This window comes from Capsicum annuum, chromosome 7 (genome assembly GCF_002878395.1).
Source record: "Capsicum annuum cultivar UCD-10X-F1 chromosome 7, UCD10Xv1.1, whole genome shotgun sequence".
NCBI lineage: Eukaryota > Viridiplantae > Streptophyta > Magnoliopsida > Solanales > Solanaceae > Capsicum > Capsicum annuum.
Genome location: NC_061117.1, coordinates 91054463 through 91075538, shown reverse-complemented (window position 1 = coordinate 91075538; position 21076 = coordinate 91054463).

The following is a 21076-nucleotide window of genomic DNA, read 5'->3' as shown; positions in this document are numbered from 1 at the left end:
TTTCAGTCCTTATAACCCTGAGTGGGTCACCTAGTATGACTTACATAGTCCTTATATCTAGATGCCAATTAGAACGTTCCTAATTTTAAATTTATGTTGTTTGTATCCCTCCAAGTGGAATCAAGTGACATCCATTTGTCCTGTTGAGATACCAATTGGAATCAAGAGATACCAATTAGACTCAACTTATACATCAACCATTCAACCACATGAGAGGAAAGAAAGAAGTGGAACTATTTCCTAAAATGTCTCATAGCTTCCTGAAGACTAAATGTAGATGTGAACACACCAATCCATAGGACTCTACTCAACATTTGCTCTTTGATTGGGAAACTAGTAATATAAGCTCTGATACCAAGTTGTCATGACCGAATTATCAGATTATGAAGGTATCTAATATAATCAACTTAGATAGGAGAACCTCTTACCACCCATGAAACATAACATGCGGAAGTCTTTATTTAATAGAAATAACCAACCTTTATTATAAATATTAAGTGTGAAAATGGAAACTACCCCTAGGAACTATTCTATACATGTACTAGAGCTGCTAATAGAAATAAGGACTGGACACAACTTCACCATGAGTGAGAGGAGTGGGAGCTTCTAAAGAATCACTACCACAACAGCGAAGAAACAAACAGTGACCCCTGCAAATAACTATACCCCATAAAGGGTATAGCAAGAGTAACATCAGTGCAAACCACACGTACTGGTAAAGCTCATCGGTTGACCCGAATTGAATTACACAACTATAACATAAATATTCAATAGAAAAAAATATGTTCCTTAGACTCATTACCAACCCCCACATGTTCCTTTTCACCCCTTCATTAACTCATGATTATGATTTTTGAGACACTATTTTTCTCTTACAATTTTTCTACCCCAGACCACTAAGTCTGGCCTCACACTATGGGTCAACATAACTTCTAAAGACAACTAAAATAATGAAAGCCCTAGACCTAAGTCAAGAGTCTAATAGCTCACCTAGCATACTTGGAGAAGGCCGATTCCATACATGTGACTTGTCCGCTCGATTCTTCGAATATTAACTCGAATTTATACCACTACTTACACTTGTCTTTCTCCTTATCCAGCAAGTGCAAAAACCTTTAATCAACCTTAATACCCCCACCCCCGATCATTTACCCACGCAAGACACTATAATATTCAAACCACAATAAGAATTACTAGCCAACTGATAAGTAGTCAAGACCTACTAGAATGGTACCATAAATTAACACATGCTCAACCAATACACTTAGCACAATAAGTATTAAATAATTAATTTAGGATATTCGATCAATAAGTTAACATATTATCACCAATCAAGTAAGTCAACACAGTCAAACTAGTTCAAGATAAGTTAAGCGACAATAAACCGAGTCAACAAAGATGAGTCAACAAAGATGAGTCATCAACCCTGACTCTAATACTGATATGCACGTCAGCCAACCGTAACTTTAATATTAAGATACCAAAATATATGACAAGTAATCAAAACACACAAGAATCTCAAAATATAATAAGCATATAAATATAATCCCCAATTCATTTATGGAACCGTCAAACTCGCCTGACCCTCATACATACATGTTATGAGTGATGCATCCGCCCTTTATACATGACCTGCAGGGAATAATTTTCATCCATGTACAAAATCCCAGACATAAGTGTCTGTCATCCTTGTACAATCAATATCCTACAAAAATATTTCAAATACCGAAACATCCCACATTTAACAATGAGGTAGGCCAAAATCATACAATGTAAAAATCCTTTGCATTGACCACGCCAAATGATATGCACTAACAAGGCATACTACAAAGTAGTTAACATGCGAATATAACACAAGCTGGATTAAATTGTATTACCATCTCCTACTAGCGGTTAGCCCTAAATCACAACACATTCTTAATGCGACATTTAGAAAACTACAATAAAGATTACCACCCTAGATCATCCCAAAGCTTACCTCACCTTACCTGATATTATCACTTACCTTATGGTTTACCTAATAACCGGTGATTTATACTTCCTACTACCCTAAATAAGGGTAATACAGTAGTGAAGACATAACATAATATGACAATATATATATATATAAGTAGCCCACAATTATATGTTACCTGAACCCTAATCAATTTTTGCCAGCCTAACTCTGTGCTCGAAGGCTTAGACATGAAATCTCTTGTCCATATATGTTACAATCATGCTCTCTAACCTTGGTCTATGCTATAATAAACCTTAACCTATCTGGATGTCAACCAGCTTCAGAAAGGACGAATGAATATGAAATCCAACCTTGCTAAAATTGCAGACATATTAATTTTTGAATATCTATAGGTTTGCACCCATTCTCACTTCTTTCTACTATTTTCTATGGTTCGAAGATCTGGGAGGCAACTCTAAGGGTTTTTTATTCTCCAACGTCATTTATTTTATCCAAAGTGGAGGAAGAAAATAAAACCGGGTTAAGTGCGTATTTTGGTTTGCATCATCCCTCTGTAGCAGCATATGTACTGTTATAGCAAAATAAATCCCATCATAGCGGGCTAACGTCAACCCTACCCAACATTCTTTAAGTTCCAAAATTCTAACATACATGACCCTACATAATTTTATAATAGAATCTTGATAATATCAATACCCTACACTAATATCGAGGCATTTTCTAGTAATGATGTCTCAGGTCATTATAGTTTCAATTCGAGTTGAGATTTAGGTTTTTTCATATTATTATTGTAAGTTCATAATTATGTCTTCATCTATGAATTCTTCTTGTGTGCTTACATTATGAGTAGATAAACACCACAACTAGGGTTGTGGGAACCATAACAAATTAATGATGCAGTATTCAATGTACAAAGTGATTCTCGAAGGGTAGCTTGGCATGTATTATTTTTTCTTTTGGTTTGGTTGCTTTCTAACGCATGCATGTATTGGAACTTGTCATATCTCTACTATGGACTAAACAAGGGTAATCAGATAGGAATAGTGAATCAACAACAAGACTTGGAGTTACTTTCATTTAATTAACCTTGAGTCAGTAAATGGGAAAGACTATATAGGGATCATAGATAGGGGTTAATAATGCAAAACCCATGGCATATTGTCATGACCCGATTTATGAATCATGATAGCACCTACTAAATTCCACCAGTTGGTAAGCCAAACCATAACCCGAAGAGAACACAATGGGTTAATTCAATAGAAAATGCCCAACATAGGCGAATATCACGAACATAATTTATAGCTAAGCAAAGGGTTTTAGATAAATTAAACAGTCAATACAAGGTACCATCCTATGACCTAGTAGAGCCAGTACAAGAGCGTCTAGTAATAATACAACTCAAATGTCTAGAACAGTTAACAATATCTGTCTCGATAACAAAAGATAAATATAAAAGATAGAGAGAAATGGGCGACTTAAACTCCAAGAGCTCATCCTATTTCTAGAAATATCAACACAGCACGATTAACGATCAACAACAATAGCTAGTACTCGAATATGTACCAAAAAGGTACAGAAGTATAGTATGAGTACCAAAATAATGCGTACTCAGTAGGCATCATCAACTGACTAAGCTAAATCATGATATAAGTATAATAATGCAAGATAGCATAACTAAGTCAAGGTACATAAACGAACCTAAATCATCTCTAATATTGTACATATTAAGTAATTTAACCAGAATAACAATATAGCACAAGGCATCAACACATGCCAATATCACCGCATAATATAAGTAAATAAATTAGAATAATAACGCATCATATGACATCACGCAAGCAGTCACAATCTACAAAATTAGCTTCTATATGTCAATTGGTAAGGAAAAGTAAATAACTCATCACAGACTCTTATACACCTGGAAAGTACACTCAAGGATAGAATAAAGCAATCAGCCAATATTATAACTAACCTTCATTGTCATTTAACCATCATTACACAATTATCATTAATCAGTATTTACGTATATTTTACAATTTACCAATATTTGACAATGTGCCTACATTCCATAATACTATCATTATTTAACAACCTTATCATTGATACTCGCTAGTTGTCATTTATTAGTTAACCATCTCTTATTAGATAATTCATTTGATTACTAGTCATTATATAACCTCTTGTCATTAATTAACAACTATTTATCACATATATATTAATCACCATTTATTAGATAACCATTATTTACCATCTAACATCATTTATTATCTAATTATCATTAACCAACTAATCCTCGATTATCAATTAGTCATTATTTTTCACTTAACCAACATTCACCACTAATCATCAATTTTTACTAATCATCAATTATACCATCTTCTAATCATTTACCACTTTCAGGATATATTTGGCCTCGATAGTATCTATTTTATACCTAACAACACATATAATATCCATACATAGGGCATGGTCGGACTCAAACTAGTCCATGTACACATAGGTACATTAATATAGTCATCCTCCAACTTTGTCAAGTATCCATGCATCATCATAAATATCTTCCGACCTTGTCGAGCATCAATATATTATCACAATCATCCTCCAGCCTTGCCAGGTATCAATATATTATCATAATCACTCTTTGGCCTTGCCAAGTATCAATCATAATCATCCTTCGACCTTGCCAGATATCAATATATCATCATACTCATTTTTCGGCCTTGTCGGGTATAAATATATCATAATGATTGTCCTTCGATCTTGCCAGGTATCAATATATCATCATAATCATCCTTCAACCTTGTCGGGTATTAATATATTATCACAATTATCCACCAGCCTTGTCGGGTATTAATATATCATCATGATCATCCTCCGGCCTTCCCGATATTAATATAAATATATTATAATATCCTAAATCAAATCGGTAGCCACATCACCATAGTCTGTATCAAAATTAATAGCATAAGTGATCATAAAATCAAGAATCACAATTTCAAGAATAATTAATAGCATAATTTCCCATCTAATCAATAAGCATAACTTCTAACATAATTCACAATACATGCTAATATCATCTATAGGGATGTTTTCTAGCATAATTACTAGAATAATTTCTTATCATGGTCATAATCATAAGCAATATCAAAAGCAATAACTTATTAATAACATGTTCAAAAGATTATCATTAGCATTATAAATAACTTATACATGTCATAACCAATAGCTTGTTGTAACATGATTCACATCACACTATTGGATAAATGACACTCTAGTCCATTCATCTATGAATATTACTTCAAATGTTATCACTATATAACCAACAAGTATCAAGGTTCCTCAATATTGCTTGAAAAGGGCATTCTCTAGGCATTTAATAGTGTATAAGGGTTTTAAGAGAACTATTCATAGATCTTGGCTTAAGGTAGGTCGAAGATCCCACTTCTAAATCCTCAAAATACCTTTTAAGTCAAATTCGATGCCGAACTAGACTAAGGTATCTAAATTCACTCATAGATGTATAGCAATCACAATTAGCCCTAAGGTAGAAATTCTTCTCAAGCACTTCAACTAAGTCAATGGAAACTAAGGCAACCTTTATTAGTGTAAGCAACTAAGGCCAATTTACCCTAAGCATGAGTAGCTAGGGAATATATACCTAACTTGAGTAATCGAAGGTATTTTTATGCTAAACATGAGTAATGAAGTCCAATTCACCTAAGGTATAAGGAAACAAGTCAAGTTTTTCAACTCTATGGTTTCAAGATAGCCTAAATGCTCCAACTAACCTGTCTTGCATTTCATCAATCCAACACCTAAAACCCATCCCAAATCCAATAGAATATCATAATAATACTATGAGATAGATCAATATAACAACGAATAAACCTAGACTATCTCAACGCCAAAGAAAGCTCAACGAACCGCTAAACCACCACTTTTCTATTTTGAGAAGCCTCCACAAGATGCTAAGATATTATAAACACATTTTACTCATAAATATAAGAATAATGGTACCTATATTGCACCATTGTGATTCGAGTCCAAAAATCACACAAAAACCCCGTGTAGGTCTCACTTATGGAAATAGTATTTTAAAAATCAACCCAACATTCTTACAAGCTCAACGAATCATTACCCTCAAAAAAGGGGTGAAATTAAGCTAAATTGGGGCTAAAATCAAACCTCAACCTTTTGGAGTTTTGAGCAAGAAATCAAGAAATTTCATCAAGAAAAGAGTGAATTCTTACCTCAAATGGGAAGATAATCACAAAAATAAATGTTAATCTAGATTCTCAATCACGAACAAGCTTCAATTTTAAGACCTCACACTATTTAGGGTTTTTTAGCTCTTAAGAAAGTGATGAAGAATGGCCAAAATCATAAAAAAGAGGTCTTTTTATTCGCAGTCCAGGTACTCAAGAGTGGATATCACGGCCCCGATGTTGGAGATCGCTACATCTTGTGGATGCCAGGCTCAGTAACGATCATGATAATATATCATGATCATGGTAATCACTGACTGCCAAGGGCATCACAATCTCAAACCTTGACTCACGATAGCGATGGCACCAGATAACAACTAAGACTTAAAAGTCTCTACCAACTCCTTGGGATTTATCTGAGAATCCCATATATGCAAATGAACTATGTAACTATACCAAATTCAATATTACAAATGCAATGACGTACTCAAAATTTCCATCTGAGGTTGTTTCGACCAAGTATGGGTCCCACACCTATATTTCATTTTCTTAACTTTGGACCAATAGGTTAAAATGAGCCCAGGTGCCTCGAGACATGGATCAAAGGTCTACCAAGCCTAAAATTAATATTCTAGAGCTGCTGGTACAGTCAGAATTTGTATACGAGGTTAGTTTATTGAAGTTTTTACCTAGTTGCCATTTAGAACCAACGAAGACTTTTAAATTGGGAATTGGCTCTAAAAACTAAATGAACTTCTCGGTGACCGAACTGTTAGTCCAAGCAAGTCATAAATGACTTGGAGCAGCTACAAAAAATCTCTAATAATGAAAATAAGCAAAAATATGGAAAATGACCTGAAGGGTCATTTCAGGTTATTACACACATGAACCTTTGTGCTTGGGGATAGTCATCTACAAGGGATGTAATCTAGTTGGTTAGATGATACATAGCCTATCGATTCTGCATGTCAAGTACCACAAGAGATCACTAATGTATGGAGAAACTATGGGGTTATGAATTTATTAGGTAACACATTCTTAATGTCTTTCCCATATTGATTATAATTCCAACAATCAATAGTTATCACTATTGCTCTTTTGTATCACAAAGAACACCCTCCAACCCACCCATACACTTTTACTTATTTTCTAATTACTTAGATAAATATGCAATAAAAATTTGACTAATTTCTTGTGGGATCGATCCCAAACCTTATTGGGTTCTGTATTTGATCAGTGACCGCTTTATACTTTTTAAGAGGTGTAATTTGAGTGACATCATAGCAGTTGCCAGCCCTCTACTGCTATAAAGGATCCTAAATAGTATCTCAAGGGAGCCCTTATATTTTTCCCTTCTTTACAAGATAGACTTTATTTTTCAACAACACAGATTTATCTTACTACGACAAACACTATAATTGAAGTTCTATACACCCAAATTCCCTTTTGTAAGTTTTTATGGATTACTAAACTCCTTATCTATCATTCCACACCTATAAATCCAATATACCAACCACCACAAGACATAAAAGGTATTTACACCACATGATACTTAGATTTCACCTAAACTCACTTGAGCTTGAGATTTTCAAAACGCTCATTGTAGAGATAACTCTACCAAACTTTTACACCACAACCAATATTATAATGATGATATGAGTAGTTACAATAGTGAATGATTATGGAAAATGAAAGAATTCCTACATAGCCCCTATAGTACTAGAACTAATGATTCAATGCTAGGTGTTCTATCCATTGCAAATGCCAACCATTATCTTCCGTTTAGGTCAGACAAGTACATTGCACGTCTGCACACCTGACAGTTTTGAAGCCTTTGTCCCTTGTATTTTTCTTCTATGTCATCCTAGCCCTTAAAATAGAGATGTTACCTATGAATGTATTCCCCTGGAGATAACCTTAGGTGGAAGTTTCATCGATGGCGCCATACTCATCGTTCATCATAGAACATTGGTTCACAAGAGTCCTCTCACTATATTCTGCAACCTTCGAGTATCTCTACCCATTACAATGTAAAAATTTATTGAACAAGTAAAAGTAAAAACAAATAATAATATAGTTTCATAATTGAACTGATAGTTCTCTTCCGTTACACCTCACTTGAGCATTTAATTTTTCAATACAATAGAGTTAAGGATTGGATTATTTTTCAATGCTATTATTCTTATGGATAGGTATAAATAGTAGAATAATTATAAGATGTTCCATATTATTAATGTACTATCTTATGGGAGGAAATTTTCCCAATTGAAGCTAGCAGCAAGTCAAAATCTGTAATACCCCGAGAACTCTAACCAATAGGTCCACCATGACTCAAGCTCATGAGAAATAAATTATAGTGATTTGGTTGTTTTTTTATCATGGGTGATGTGTATTAAGGCATCAAAGATGTCCTAGCGATTAGGTGAATCAAAACATCCCTTACCGATTGAATTCTTAAGAAAGATTTTGGCATAGTCAATCTCAAATGAGCATATCTATTGTTACACTAATAAATTTTGATCTTATGACCCACCAACAGATAGATAATTGAATTATCTTTCCAACGGTACCAATTTTACTCAAATCCAGTATCGGAGCAAAAAGTTATGCCTATTTTACTCCAGCGTGCCAGCCTGGAAACTGTGACGACATTTTGTGACAACTTGTCACAAGTCTAACGGCTTGTCAAAAAATGTCGTCACCTTAAGCAGAAAGTCACAAATTCCAACATTTGGTGACGACATTTTATGACGACTTGTCACAAGTCTGACGGCTTGTCACCAAATGTCATTAACCTTAAGCAGAAAGTCATAAATTCTACCTATTTGTGAGGACATTTCATGACAACTAATCACAAGTCTGATGACTTGTCACAACTATCATCAGTTATTTTTTTCAGCAATTAAAGAACATTTTTTAAGGGTATTTTGGTCTTTTCGCATCTTTTAGAGGCCCCTATATATATGAGAATCCCCATCCAAACCCTAATTTCTTCATTTTCTCTTCCAATTCTCTTAAGAAAATATATCCAGGGTTTCATTCAAGAATATCAATCTTCCAAAAATCATCCATAAATCTTCAAGATTTATTCAAGAACCAAGTTCCTTATAGTGTGAGCTTCGAGAATCATTTATTATAAGTGTGGATAGAGTCTCAAGCACTAGAATTCATCCCATTTCAAAGATTAAGGTATGTGGGATTTTGAAAAAGAGCAATCCTTTTGCTCTTGTGCCTAAAGCTTTGATTTATATTATGGATTTATATGATTTTGCAAGTGGGTTTATACCTAAATTACTTTGTCATGAGACTATGAGAATATAAATTGTTCAAACTTTGTTGTACATGATTATTCTACTATTCCTAAGTTATGACTTGATATTTAATATTGTGAATTTCATATTTCTACCATGAGTTGATATTTCAAGTGCTTTCAAGATATGTGTCAAGTTTTCAGCTTCCTTATGACAAATTGGATTATTGAGTATATTGATTCATGAGATTGAGTTGTTACAATGAGTCTTGATATTTCCTCAAAGTCATTGATATTGCCATGATTTAATGAATTGATACATTTTGATACTGAGAAAGATTGATTTGATTTGATTTGAGTTAGAAATCCACAAATTGATTATGATTTGATAAATGAGAAAGAGATTTAATTTGATCTACATGGTAGACCCTTGTGATGTTTGTCGTGGATTTCTTAACGCGTTATGAGCTTGTGTTTGGGAGTAGTATTTAGCACCGAATGGGAAATATGGTATTTCCCCCAAAACTATGTGCCTCCATAGGATTGGTATTGATATTTGTAGGCCAGAGGCCGGGTATAAGATTATGATCACTAAATTGAGGTTGTACTCCCTGGCAAGAGTACGATGCTCCCGCCAATATAGGGTTCTCTCCTTAGGAGGACAAAATGTTGGACTCTATGTAGCTCACATGGTTTATGTCAGTTATAAGAACCTCTCATGTCCATAAGATTTGAGTTTCTTGAATTACCGAGTTACTTTGAGTCTTGAGTTGAAGAGTTGAGTTGTTTATGATAATTTATGAGGTTTTTATCATATGATTTATTTACTATGAGATCATGAAAAGTATGTTTCAATCTAACTCAAGCCAAGTGGGCCATCATTGTACATATGCATATTTTCATGAAATTGATGATGAGATTTACATTGTTGCATGCACCCCTACATACTCAGTACATTCCAAAGTGCTGACCCACATATTTTTTATGGGCTATATTTTCTTGTAATGTAGGTTCAGGTACTCAACCATAGCTGCGTTAGTGATATTCGGGTGCCTTACTATATTTCCTCAGTGGTGAGTCCTCATGGATCGAGGACCGTGTCTATATTTTTGTGATATTATTTTGTTGTTATGGCTTTCAGTACTGGTTAGTCGGTTAGGGGTTTGTCCCAAAGGCTCCTTGATTTTGATATATAGAGGCTTTGTCAGACTAGAGAGATAGTATGTACAGACATTCAATATATATATTTTGGTTGTACAGTTTAGTATTCTCCAGTGTCTCTCTTGAACCCAATGTGATATATCTCTTTATTATGCATGACTATTATTGAATTGAGTTCCTTGAGGTAGTGTCTAGCTCCAAGGGTTAGCTTGGGGCTACATATATCCCTGAGCACCATGTGACGTATCGGGATAGAAATTTTGGGGTGTTACAAAGCATGGTATTAGAGCCTAAGGTTTAAGGAGTCCTAGGTCCTAGGGAGTCTGATAAGCTACATTACGTAGAGTCTTGATCATCGGTGTGTAGCGCACTACATCTATGAAAGAGGCTACAGGACATTTTAGGAAAAGTTATTTCTTTCTTTCTAAAGTTTATCGTGCCTACAACTGTCTCTTTATCTGCGATTAACTCGTGCTCTCTTATAACAGAAAATGCCTTCTCATCATGCTTATAGAAACAACGAGCAACCTAAACTTGTTGATCCCTTAAACGAGCATGTGTCTTATGCAGAATTCTGGGCAGCTATTTAGGTGCTAGCCCATATAATTACCGCCAATGCTCAAGCTAACGCCCAGGCTACTGTCCACCTCCGTAAGAGAATAATTCTGCTATAGCTCGAGTTCGTGACTTTATGCGAATGAACCCGCCTGAGTTTATGGGTCGAAGGTAGGTGAAGACCCACATATTTACTTGGATGAAATGAGAAAGATCACTCAGATTATGCACGTGACTGAGGAGAAAAGTGTTAAATCGGCTGCCTATCGAATGAAAGATGTTGGATATAATTGGGTGGAGATATGGAGGAAGAGTAGAGGGGAGGATACCGCTCCCATGACTTGGCAGTTATTCCAAGATGTGTTCGTGGACAGATTCTTTCCTCTTAAGATGAGGGAAAGAAAGATAAAGGAATTCATGAATTTGAGACAAGGCTCCATGACTGTTAAGGAGTATTGTCTTAGATTCAATCAGTTATCCAAATATGCTCTTAGTATGATGGTTGACTCCAGGACTATCATGAGCAAGTTCATGACTGACGTGTTGAGTTACATTGTGAAAGAGTGTAGATCTGCTATGCTTAATAGAGAGATGAACCTTTCTCGGTTGATGATAGATGCCCAATAAATTAAAGCTGATAAGGTGAAAGAGAGAGAGAAAGTAAGAGGGAATAAAAGAGCTAGATCAGAGCAGCAGGGATTCGATCAGTCCAGATTTTATGGAGGGAATCGCCCTCAATTCTAGAGACGTTCATTTATGCCCGCGCCTTCCTCAGTTAGTGCTCCCGCACCTAGAAGCAGGCAGGAGCAGGGGAACAGGCCTATCCCGTCTAGGTCTCAGGTAAGTATAAATAACAGACCTCGTCCTCTTTTATGTGCCAAGTGTGGTAGAGATAATTTTGGCGAGTGTTTTGTTGATCAGAGGGGTTGCTTTGGTTGTGGCAAGTTAGGCCACCTACTTAGAGACTTTTTGTATGCTAGATAGGGGAGTCGAGATGCTCGTCCCCAGAGTCAGGCTACTAGTGCCCATGCTCCCATAATTTGCCCAGTTCCTCCTCAAGGTATCTCTTTTAGTACTGTTGGCGATTCACGCCAGAATCACTTCTAAGCTATACCACATCTCCAGGAGTAGGAGGACTCTCCAGATGTTGTCACTGGTATGCTTTGTGTCTTTTATTTTGATGTGTATGTATTGATGGACCCCGGTTTGAGTTTTTCTTATGTAATACCTCTGGTTGCTGTAAATTTTGAGATGGACCCTAAATGGATTCCTAAGCCTATTCTGGTTTCTACCCTGGTAGGAGAACTTATTATTGCTAAGCGAGTGTATAAGAAGTGTCCTATCACTGTCCTTCATCATGTCATATGTGCTGATTTGATTGAGCTAGATATGGTTGATTTTGACATCTTCTGGGTATAGATTGGATTCACTTGTGCTATGCATCTATAGATTGTCGTACCCGAGTGGTCAAGTTTCAGTTTTCTGACAAGCCCATTTTTTAGTGGTCTGGGAGTTCTGTAACTCCGAAGAGCCATTTCATAGCCTACCTCAAAGCTACGAAGTTGATTTCCAAAGGTTGCATCCATCACCTAGTTCGAGTTAAAGACCTTAAGTCTGAGACTCTGACTATTCAGTTTGTTAGCATTGTTAATGAGTTTCTTGATGTTTTCCCAAAATATCTTCCAGGGGTCCCACCTGATAGAGAAATAGAATTCGGAATTGATTTCCTTTCCGGCACTCAGCCTATTTCCATTCCTTCGCACCGTATGGCTCCTGCAGAACTTAAAGAGTTGAAGGAGCAACTCAAAGATCTCTTAGACAAAGGCTTTATCAGACCTAGTGTTTCCCCATGGGGTGCACCTATTTTATTTATGCGTAAGAAAGATGGTACATTGCGTATGTGTATTGACTACCATCAACTCAACAAGGTAACTATCAAGAACAAGTACCCTCTTCCTAGAATCAATGATTTATTTAATCAGCTATAAGGTGCAAGTTATTTCTCAAAGATAGACCTTAGATTCGACTATCATCAACTTAAAGTGAGAGAGTGTGATAGTCCAAAGACAGCCTTCTGAACCTGTTATGGTCACTTTGAGTTTCTTGTATGTCCTTTGGGTTAACCAATGCTCAAGCAGCCTTCATGGACCTCATAAATCGAGTGTTCAAGCAATATCTTGATATGTTTGTCATTGATTTATAGGCGACATTCTTGTGTATTCCCAAAGAGAGGATGATCATACCGACCATCTTAGAATTGTCTTACAAACTCTTAGAGATCATTTAATTATTCGCTAAATTTAGCAAGTATGAATTTTGGCTAAGGTCAGTTGCTTTTTTGGGTCACATTGTTTCCGCCCAAGGAATTAGAGTTGATCCCCAAAAGATAGAAGCTGTAAAGAATTGGCCTAAACCTACCTCCCCATCTGACATTAGGAGTTTCTTGGGTCTAGCTGGTTACTACCGTCATTTTATTGAGGGTTTCTCTTCCATTGCGTCTCCCATGACTCAGTTGACCTAAAAGAAAGTTAAGTTACAGTGGAAAGATGCCTGTGAGAAGAGTTTTCAGGAGTTGAAGACTCGACTCACTTCAGCCCCAATGTTAGCTTTACTCGATAGTACTGATATTTTGTGGTGTATTGTGACACTTCTAGAGTTGGTTTGAGTTGTGTGTTGATGCAGAGGGGTAAAGTTATAGCTTATGCCTCTAGACAGTTGAAGCCTCATGAGAAGAATTACCCAACCCATGATCTTGAATTAGCAGTTATAATTTTTGCTTTGAAAATCTAGAGACATTAATTGTATGGTGTTCATGTTGATGTGTTTACTGATCACAAAAGCCTACAGTATGTGTTTACTCAGAGGGAGTTGAATCTTAGGAAAAGAAGATGGTTGAGTTGCTAAAAGACTACAATATGAGTGTGTTTTATCACCCGAGCAAGGCCAATATTGTGGCAGATGCTCTTAGCAGGTTGTCTATGGGTAGTGTGGCTCATGTAGAGAATGATAAGAAAGAATTAGCTCGTGATGTGCATCATTTGGTTAGGTTGGGTGTCATTGCTTGATTTCGCTGAAGGGAGTATGTTAGTTCAGAGTAGTTTCGAGTCCTCTTTGGTCTTGAAGGTAAAGGAGAAGCAAGACAAGGATCCTAGTTTAGTCAGACTAAAGGAGTCAGATAAGGACCAAAAGGTAGAGGTTTTCTCCCAAGGAGGAGATGGTGTGTTGAGATTACAGGGTAGATTTGTATTCCCGATATTGATGATCTAAGGTAGAGAATTATGGTTGAAGCACATGGCGCGCGATATTCTATTCATCCCAGTGCTACTAAGATATACCGCGATTTGCGAGAAATCTATTGGTGGAACGGTATGAAGAAAGACATAGCAGGATTTGTGGCAAAGTGTTCTACTTGTCAATAGGTTAAGGTAGAGCACCAAAGGCTCGGTGGTGTAATGCAAGAGTTTAGCATTCCTACTTGGAAGTGGGAAGAAGTGAATATGGATTTCGTAATTAGTTTGCCTCCTTCTCATCGTCATCATGATTCGATTTGGGTTGTTGTAGACTAGTTGACTAAATCAGCTCATTTCTTGCCAGTGCATTCATCTTATACAACTGAGGATTATGCTAGATTGTATATCTGTGAGTTAGTCAGATTACATAGAGTTTCTTTGTCTATTATCTCAGATAGGGGTACTCAGTTTACTTCAGTTTTAGAGAGCCTTTCAGAAGGGTCTTGGTACCCAAGTTCATTTGAGTTTCGATTTTTATCTACAGACTGATGGTCAGGCTGAGAGGACTATTCAGACTTTAGAGGACATGTTGAGGGCATGTGCGTTTGATTTCAAAGGTAGTTGGAATGATCACTTGTTATTGATCGAATTTACGTATAACAATAGTTTCCATGCTAGTATTCAGATGGCCCCGTTCGAAGCTTTGTATGGGAGAAGATGTAGATCGCCTATAGGTTGGTTTGAAGTAGGAGAAACAGCTGTGATTGGGCTTGATGTTGTGTTCGAGGCTATGGAAAAATTTAAGTTGATTCGAGAAAGATTGAAGATCGCTCAAAGTCGTCAGAAGTCGTATGCAGATGTGAGAAGAAAAGATATTGAGTTTAATATTAATGATTTGATGTACTTAAAGGTTTCACCCATGAAAGGGGTGAAGAGATTTAGGAAGAAGGGAAAGCTTAGTCCCCGTTATGTTGGTCCATACAATATTCTGAGCCGTGTTGGGAAAGTAGCATATGAGGTGGAGTTACCTGCGGAGTTGTCTAGCATTCATCCAGTATTCCATGTTTCTATGCTTAAGAAGTGTATTGGTGATTCTGTCATGGTTGATTCTTCTGAAAGGTTAGATATTTAGGATAGCCTTTCATTCGAGGAGATTTCGGTTGAGATTTTAGATTTTCAGATCCGTAGGTTGAGGAACAAAGAAGTTTCTTTGGTTAAAGTGCTTTGGAGAAATCAATCTGTTGAGGGTGCTACTTGGGAAACCGAAGCTGATATGCGAGCCAAGTACCCCCACCTCTTTTCTATGAGTTCGGAGCGAGCAGAAGATACCATTCTTTCTTAATTCCGCCCCCTTCTTATTAAAGATTCAGCTGTGTGTCTACTTCCATCACGAATTCATGCATTTTGTATAGTATCCGAAGGTATAGAGTGAAGTAAGTCCTTTGAGTGAGTCATTCCAGCTATACCTCCTCATTTTTTTCTTGTTCTTGGCCTATTTGGCAACATTCGGGGACGAATGTTTCCAAGGGGGAGATATTGTAATACCCCGAGAACTCTAACCAATAGTGCCACCATGACTCAAGGTCATGAGAAATAAATTATAGTGTTTTTGTTGTTTTCTGATCAAGGGTGATATGTATTAAGGCCTCAAAGATGTCCTAGCGATTAGGTGAATTAAAACATCCCTTACCGATTGAATTCTTGAGAAGAATTTTGGTATAGTCAACTTTAAATGAGCATATCTCTTGTTACACTAAGAAATTTTGAGGTCATGACCCACCAACAGATAGATAATTGAATTAGCTTTTCAACGGTACCAATTTCGCCCAAATTCGGTATCGGAGTGAAAAGTTATGCCTATTTTACTCCAGCGTGTCAGCCTGGAAACTGTGTGACGATATTTTGTGACAACTTGTCAAAAGTCTGACGGCTTGTCACAAAATGTCGTCACCTTAAGCAGAAAGGCACAAATTCCAATATTTTGTGATGATATTTTGTGATGACTTGTCACAAGTATGGCGGCTTATCACAAAATGTCATCAACCTTAAGCAGAAAGTCATAAATTCCACCCTTTTGTGACGACTTGTCACAAGTCGGATGACTAATCACAAATGTCGTCAGTTATTTTTTTCAGCAATTAAAGGACATTTTTGCAAGGGTATTTTGGTCTTTTCCCATCTTTTGGAGGCCCCTATATATATGAGAATCCCCATTCAAACCCTAATTTCTTCATTTTCTCTTCCAATTCTTTTAAGAAAATATATCTAGGGTTTTACTCAAGAACATTAATCTTCCAAAAATCATCCATAAATCTTCAAGATTTCTTCAAGAACCAAGTTCCTCATAGTGTGGGCTTCGAGAATCATTTATTACAAGTGCGAATAGAGTCTCAAGCACTAGAATTCATCCAATTTCAAAGATTCAGGTATGTGGAGTTTTGAACAAGAGCAATCCTTTTGTTCTTGTGTCCAAAGTTTTGATTTCTATTATGGATTTATATGATTTTGCAAGTGGGTTTATGGGAATTACTTCATCATGAGACTATGAGAATATAAATTGTTCAAGCTTTGTTATACATGATTATTTTACTATTCCTAAGTTATGACTTGATATTTAATATTGTGAATTTCATATTTCTACCACGAGTTGATATTTCAAGTGCTTTCAAGATATGTGTCAAGCTTTAAGCTTCCTTATGACAAATTGGATTATTGAGTATATTGATTCATGAGATTGAGTTGTTACAATGAGTCTTGATATTTTCTCAAAGTTATTGATATTTCCATGATTTAATGAATTGGTACATTTTGATATTGAGAAAGATTGATTTGATTTGAGTCGAGTTAGGAATCCGCAAATTGATTATGATTTGATAAATGAGACAGAGATTTGATTTGATCTTCATGGTGGACCCTTGTGATATTTGTGGTGGATTTCCTAATGCGTTCTGATCTTGTGTCTGGGAGTAGTATTTAGCACCGAGTGGGAAATGTGGTATTTCCCCCAAAACTACGTGCCACCGTAGGATTGGTATTGATATTTGTAGGCCAGAGGCTGAGTATGAGATTGTGATCACTAAATTGAGGTTGTACTCCCTGGTAAGAGTACGACGCTCCCGCCAATGTGAGGTTCTCTCCTTAGAAGGGCAATACGTTGGACTCCATGTAGCTCACATGGTTTATGTCAGTTATAAGAACCTCCCATGTCCATAAGAGTTGAGTTTCTTGAATTACCGAGTCACTCCGAGTCTTGAGTTGAAGAGTTGAGTTGTTTATGATGATTTATGAGGTTTTTATCATATGATTTATTTACTATGAGATCATGAAAAGTATGTTTCAATCTAACTCAAGCCAAGTGAGCCATCATTGTACATATGCATATTTTCATGAAATTGATGATGAGATTTATATTGTTGCAGGCACCCCCACATACTCAGTACATTCTAAAGTTCTGACCCACATATTTTCCTATGAGCTACATTTTCTCGTAATGTAGGTTCAGGTACTCAGCCACAGCCGCGTTAGCGATATTTGAGTGCCTCACTACGTTTTCTCAATGGTGAGTCCTCATTGATCGAGAACCGTGTCTATATTTTTGTGATATCATTTGTTATTATGGCTTTCGGTACTGTTGAGTCAGTTGGAGGTTTGTCCCAAAGGCTCCTTGATTTTGATTTATAGAGGCTTTGTCAGACTAGAGGGATGGTATGTACAAATATTCAATATATACTTTGGTTGTACAGTTTATTAGTATTCTCCAGTATCTCTCTTGAACCCGATGTGATATATCTCTTTATTATGCATGACTATTGTTGAATTGAGTTCCTTGAGGTAGTGTCTGGCTCCGAGGGTTAGCTTGAGGCTACGTGTAGCCCTGAGCACCATGTGACGTCTCGGGATGGAAATTTCGGGGCAATACAAAATCCCTACTTGGATATTTCTGTTTATACTTTCTCTATTTTAATTGTTTTATTTTATTTTTTAAATCTATTAGATACTTTCTCTATTTTTATTTGTTTATCTTATTTTTTAAATATGTTATATATTTAAAAGATTACGTAAAGAACACTATTAATTACAATACTTAACAACTTAAAATATTTAAGATATAAAATTATTGATTTTCAAAATTTTATTAGTGCTACGTAAATTGGGACAAAATAAAAAGTACTACAAATCACAATAATTAACAACTTAAAATATATAAAAGACATATAGAAAGTTTAGCTGACTATGGAATTGTATTGAAGCCTTATAAATTGGGACAACATGAGTAACATCTATTATATGATAATTACATTAAAATTATTATTAATGAAACGTGGGGGTGCACCACCTTATAAGGGACCAGTTCCCCTTAGAGTCAGACATGGGCAATAAAGCAGTAACGTAGTAGGGAAATAAAATTTTGTTGGAAAGTAAAGAAAATAATGATTTAACATGAAAACCTCCTTGCTCAAGGAAGAAAAAACCACGACTTGCCCTCACAAGCACTAAAGAATCCACTATAATCAAACTCATGATTACAGTCTCCATTGGAGCTTAATTCTAAGCTCCACTAATTTGTAACAACTCTATTACAAACTCTCCTTGACAACTTTATCAATATCTCTTCTCAATATTGATTAACTCTAACCAATATCAACTCAGGTAACTCTACCTAAGCACTCTAAAGACATAAGAAAAACATTACTCTTATAAGACGAGTAATTTGATTATAGACCAAGACTTGACTCAAGAATAATTACTTTCTCAGCACACAGAAACTTGGAACTTAAGCAATATTGAGTTTTCATCATTTTTCTTCTTGAACAACCAAATTGCAAAAACTATTGAATTGAGAAGCATTTTTTTCTATTTATAGCAGGATAACGATTAGGGGGGAAGTAGGTTGCATAGTGACAGGGGGAACATTCTTTGATAGGGGGGAGAATGGTGCATGGTGATAGGGGGAACATTCATTGACAGTAGTGGTGATCATTCTAATTGAATGAGGTGAATGAATTTTGATGCTCTAAAATCTGTGGTTTGTCATTATCAAAAATGGGCAAAATTGCTATATCTTGTTTTGATGATGATCAACTGACAACAAAGGACCAGGTCTCTTGGTCTTCATGAAAATACACTACTGTCATATCTCTGTGTAGTTTTGCCTGTTAGTGTAATAAACTTTGCAGGTGAGCTGTGTACCAGATAGGACACCTGGCCTCAATATACCAACATACTTTCACCTGTCAATATACCTGCACTTCAACACATTATTCAATACATGTGCCTATACGTGGTATCGGGTCCCTACCATATGTGTTCAGTATTCTCTTTTTTGGCATAATTGAAAAGTAAGAACATTAAACCAAGAGTAAAATAAGCACAAGTCTTTAACTCATGGCCACTGGGCAACACTAACATGAAGAACAACTTTTAAAGTAAAGAAGAGACAGATGAAACACACAAACAATGATTCATTCATATTTAAAATGTAAGTATCAGTGCAGTGTAACATTTAAGTTTTCTGTTCCATATAAAAAGTCACAAAAACCAAGAAAATTAAACAAGTGAAGGACTTAGGAAAAGGGTTTGGAGAAGTACAACCATCTTGTTATTTTCTGCAGCATGACAGTGCAATAATTCTTTGGTTAGCAGCTTTATCTCTACATTCAAGCTAAGAACCTCATCAATTAGAGTTAAAAATCTCTTCTTTAGTTCGACATTCTCAGTTCTAAGCTCTTCAGAGACACTTGGATTCCCATTAAAAAGATACTGAAGTGTCCTTTGCAATTTGCTAATCTCTACTTCCTTAAAAGATATGTTGAGCTTTAATTCCTCTATTTCTTTGCTTAGCTCTTCTTGAGAGATAGTTCTTGATTTCTTTTTTACACACCCAGTCTTGATCAGAGTTTTCAAACCAAATAGTTGCATCACAGTTCCAAGAATTCCATTTTCACAAATAAGGCCAAAATATTCAAATACTCTGTTCAACCGATATTCATAAGACTATTGTGTCTTCCATTCTTCGCATGAATAACTTTATGGATGTGCGCCATCATTAGAGTAGGAAAACTGATCAACTCAAAACTGTTGAGATACTCCATCATATATAAATCAACAACTGAAGCAATGTTCCTTTTTTGTGATCTAGACAAAATCACTTTGTTACCAAAATCAAAGAATAGTTATAACTCACTTTTGAGTGATCTCCTATTTACTGCAGCTACAGATTTTTCATAAACCTTTGATGCATTCTTCATAAACTCTATTGAGGGTTGTTGTTTTGAGACAGTCCTCACACCACTGATAGGAACATCTAGAATTTTTCCAAGTAGTACAACATCAAGATTCAGCTTCTTCCCTTAAACTATAACAGTCATCTTTAGTCTATCTTCAGAAACGTCCAATATAGAGTAGAATTCCCTGACTACCTCATCAAAGACGGTGGGAATGGGTCCTTACATAAGATGAAGCCATCTTTGATGTTTAACAATCTCAACTAATTCCATCATGCCTGGTTTTATTAACACACTTGAGTCAAAAATACTTTTGATTTCTTAAGAACCTATTTAGCAAATAAATAAAAAGGCACTAGCCGCAATTTGAATACTATTCAGGCCTTGCATTTCTGCCATTTTAAGGTATTTATTCTTTCTTCTTCTATTGTGCTTTTAATACAACTTCTTCCCTCTTCCAACCGTGACTATGTCCGGCTAAAAAGCCTCTTATA